General features: G+C 36.7%; 1 protein-coding gene across 1 annotated transcript in view; it reads left to right on the plus strand.

Moving 5' to 3' along the window:
- LOC115215837 (organic cation transporter-like protein) overlaps positions 1 to 5,000 on the plus strand; it is a 95,303-nt gene that overhangs the window by 877 nt on the left and 89,426 nt on the right. The window lies entirely within an intron of this gene.

Below are 5,000 nucleotides of genomic sequence, written 5' to 3' on the forward strand. Positions count from 1 at the left end.
TCACGAAAGTATGGGGGTAAAAACATTAAAAAATCACAAATGCAAAGGTTATTTGAGAACGTACGTTTCTAGATTAGTCAAATCGACATTTCTTTCGGCAGCTCAGAACTCCTTGATTCGGATTTGGGAACACTGAAAGTGGGAGCATACCCTTTTGGCTTCTTATCACTTTGAATTTGCTAGCACTGATTTTTTAATGTTTTTACCCCCATACTTTCGTGAGTTGACTTGAGCAAACACTATATGAGAGAGATTTTCTTTAAGTATTAGAAATAGTTAAAAAAAATTTTTTTTAGCTGCTATTTCTAATGAGTTCAGTATGTGGCAAAGTAATTTATTTTACTAAGCCCTTTTATATAATGTAATAATTTGAATTCGCCTTAAATGGTCCCTTTACATACTGAATACTTGGTAAAATTGATTAATAATTAATTAATTTTACCCTCAATTGTTGAAATATATATATATATATATATATATATATATTATATATATATATATACATACATATATATATGGTAGTTTCCGTCTACCAAACTCACTCAGAAGGCTTTGGCCGGCACAAAGCTATAGTAGAAAACACTTACCACTTGCCCAAGGTGTCACACGATGGGACTGAACCGAGAACCGTGAGGTTAGGAAACAAACTTCATACTAAATAAGTAAACATTTCAATGAAAACAGTCTTTCATATTCCATGATTCTGATGACACTGTGGTAATACACTTGCTGTCCAAGGTGACACGCAGTGGGACTAAACCCAGAAGCACGTGGTTGAGAAGCAAGCTTCTTACCACACAGCCACGCCTGCGTAGTGGCCTTTGTCCCCCTTTTTGTTCTGAATTGAAACTCCACAGAGGTTGTCTTTTGCATTTAATGAGTTTCTTGATATCTGATGACACTGTGGCGATACAATCCAGGTGGGAGACAAAATTTGGCTTTTGACATCCATGATGAAGTAATCTTTGGTTTTCATCCCTCTTGGCTTGATAAAGTACCTTTCAAGCATTAGGGTTGGTGTAACTGACAGTACCCCTCCCCTCAAAAAATATATATGCATGTCTCTGTGTCTGTGTTTGTGTCCTACAGTCACTAGTCAACTGGTGTTTGTATGTTTACATCCTTGTATCTTAGCGGTTCAGCAAAAGGAACTGATAGAATAAGTACCAGGCTTAAAACAAAAGACTGTAAATACCAGGATTGGTTCATTCCACTAAAAAAATCCAAGGTGGTGCCCCAGCATGGTCAGCATCCGATGAGTGAAACAAGGAAAGAAATAAAAGAGAAATTATATCAATGAAATCTGGAAGCTAAAGGATAATCCCAGGATTAATTCAAAGCAATGTGAATAAATCTGGAAGCTACAGGATTAATTCATAGCAGTGTGAATAAATCTGGAAGCTAAAGGATAATCCCAGGATTAATTCAAAGCAATTTGAATGTATCTGCATTAGATTTGAGAGAGTAATCTGAATCGACCCCAGGACTTATTCTTTGTAAGACTAGTACTTATTCTATCGGTAAACACACCAGCACTGGTTGTCAAGCGATGAGGGGGGGGGACAAACACCGACACGCAAATACATGCATACATACATACATACATACATATATACGACGGGATTCTTTCAGTTTCCGTCTACCAAATCAAATCCACTCGCAAGGCTTTGGTCGGCCCGAGGCTATAGTAGAAGACACTTTCCCAAGGTGCCACGCAGTGGGATTGAACCTTGAAACATGTGGTTGGGAAGCAAGCTTCTTACCACAAGCCACTCTTGTGCCTGTATAATTGAAAAAAATTAGCGTCAACACGAAGGAATACGCCTGGACATTTTTTAAAATCACTACAAGTTCAACTCCGTAAGTGAACTTTCGGAGACAATATTTACATATCGCCTGAGGTAACACAACTAGATCTCATAATGCAGGGAAACAGTAGCATAATCAAGTACCTGCACCTCGGGAAATCTACGTTGCGTAGAAACAATTGTAGTGATTAAAAAATAAGTGTCCAACCGTATTCCTTATGCCATGATAATCCACCATATTTACTCTATCAGACCCGAGTTAATATTTATAATGCAGTGTTTTTTTTTCTTCTACTTATTTCAGTCATAAGACTGTGACCATGCTGGGGTACTACCTCGAAGAATCTTATGATTCTTCCCCAGTGCTTATATTAAAACTGATATCAGGTTTAATATTCTATCGGACCCTTTTGCTGAACCGCTATATTACAAGGACTCAAACATTCCAACGCTGGTGATGCAGGACAAACACACACATAACAACACACACACACACACATACACACACACGCATCATTAACCCCTCACTCTTCTACTCTATCTTCCTTCCTCTCACCATTCTCAGTCTTAAAACCCTCCGTAACACCACCAACTTTCCTGTTCCCGCCTCTAATACGTTTATCCATTGTTGATTGTATACATTAAGGCCTCATATTATGATGAACTACATCTACCAACATCATTAGGGATCTTCGAGATCCCAGAAACAACAGTTGGACTTATAACACCTTTCTTCCAACCCCTTTAATTTTCTCTATCAATTGTACTCAGTGTAATTTGGACCAATCAATTAAATACATCAAATACAAAATATGTATACGTGCAAAATGAGAGAAAGCAAAAGGTGAAAGTCTTCATCATATGGATTTTTATGTATAAATGTATAGACATCTATATTACACAGAGTAAAAACGACAAAGAAAATTAAGGATGTGGAAAAAAAGGTGTTATAAGTCAAACAGCTGTTTCTGGGGCTTGGAGCTCCATAATAATGCTGGTAGATTTATTTCATCAAAATGTGCAGCCATAATGGATGCAATTAACATTGGTTGAGAGGGGCATCCGTCATCTGGGTAGAGATCTGAACTTGCTTGCATTAAGATCTGGAATGTAAGTTCTTCTCAACCCTGAAGACAGAAGGTGTAATTGTATACACACGGCTAAAATTGTGATGAACTAAATCTACCAACATTATTAGGGATCTCTGATACCCCAGAATCAGCTGTTGGACTTGTAACACCTTTCTTCCACCATTATAATTTTCTGTGTTGTTTGTACTCTGAGTAGGCTGGCCCTCTGCATATAAATATCCAGATGTAATTGTTATATCAGATGTAGCATGAGGTTAGACTGATTGAGTATATTACAAACACAAGCAAAAATCTCAAACATTTAACTTAAGATTTATTTAATGGAAGAATGAACATGAATACATTCGTAAATACTCGCTCGCAGAGAAACTAAGATGTATGAGTTAACTCTTAACAGTGATTGCTCTGATAAAAAAGTTTGGCCTTGATTTGCTTGGCGAGAACCGGGTTGTGTTCTCTTCGAATGCCATGATATTTTTAGCGCTAAAGGGTGAGTAAGGCATCACTGACCACCTTTTCTCTGTTGGCGAAAGACCTGCATGCTCTAGTTTCCTCGGTTATCTTACATATATGTGTGTGTGTGTGTGTGTGTGTGTGTGTGTGTGTGTGTGTGTGTGTGTGTATGTGTGTGTGTGTGTGCGTGTGTGTCTGTGTCTGTCTGTCTGTGCAACATATTTATGTTTTAAAAAAGCAGATATAACAGATAATAACTTTATCAAAAAATGCAATGAGGAATAAAAATAAACCTTCTTTTCTAAAATGTTATTCAATAAGGCAACCTTCAGCGTCAACAACTGGTTCTATATGAGATCTAAATCATCTAGATGCTCGAATCAACTGGTCCTGGTTCATTTTGGACATTACTCTGATTATGGTATCTTTCAAAGAATCTTCGGTGTTATGGGCGTGTTCATTGACCTCTCTCTCAACAACGCTCCACATGTAATAGTCCAATGGATTGAGATCTGGGGAATGAAGAGGCCAAATGTTAAGGGTTATGTAATCATGAAAATTTTCAGTCATCCATTCTTCTGTTACTAGAGCCATGTGTGATAGTGCAGAATCTTACTGAAACACATATAGCCTTCCATTACATACACTGTCTATCCAGAGCATAACAATTATTTCCAGGACCTCAATGTAGGAGGCAGAGTTAACTCTAAAGCCTTGTGGAAAGATATAAGGGGGAATCACATATCCTTCATTGCTGACGACGCCTAAACCCATGACAGTTGCAGGAAATTTTGTAAGCTTAACATTTGTAGCTTCAGAAGGGTCTGCACATAACTATCTGTCATTTCTTCTCTTAACTTTTTGATCTTGGTCGAAGTTTTTCTCGTTTGAGAAAAACCAAATCAAATCTTCTGCTGCAGTTTTAAGAGCCTTTTAGATCTGATGTAGTGACTTTCTTCTGCTTTTTCGGACAAATTTATCTTTCTCCATCATATAAGACTTATATCTGATGTCTCCGTAGGCAACATTTCTATCTGTTTCTTCTGAAACTTGGAGATCTTTCGCAATTGACCTCATGGACTTTCTGGGATTGTAAACAATGGTCTGTTGAACTTGCTGGATAAATTCAGGTGTTCTGATGATTTTAGAGCGTTTGGAACGCTTTTTATGCGTTGATCTGGCAACTTTTAAAAATCGAGAGATTTCTAAATCGCTATGCTCATGTTTTTAAATTAATATACACACTTGAAACAGCTTTAGATAATCTGTATAAAATAAAATAACATAAAATAAAATGTCTGAAAAACAGCTTAAATAAGTTTGGTTTAAAAGTAGAATAGAAAGATATTTCTTTCATTTTGTTTTTTCTTTCTACAGATGAAAACATGATGATGATGGTGATGACGACGAATGATAGATTGATCGAAATCTTACACATTTGTGTAACGTTTTATAAAAGTCTCCTTTAGAAATCTCAGTTTTAACCATTTTTTAAATGTATTTGAGTGGTACTCATTGTTCCTTACTTTCCTTTCGCCGTCTGAAGATTATGAATACCACAACATCGACACGTTCGTCTTCTGGATAGAATTTCTTGATTCTAAATTCAAATATTTTTTTGGTGCTCATTCATTCACTTTGAGTTGAA

This window comes from Octopus sinensis, linkage group LG9 (genome assembly GCF_006345805.1).
Source record: "Octopus sinensis linkage group LG9, ASM634580v1, whole genome shotgun sequence".
NCBI lineage: Eukaryota > Metazoa > Mollusca > Cephalopoda > Octopoda > Octopodidae > Octopus > Octopus sinensis.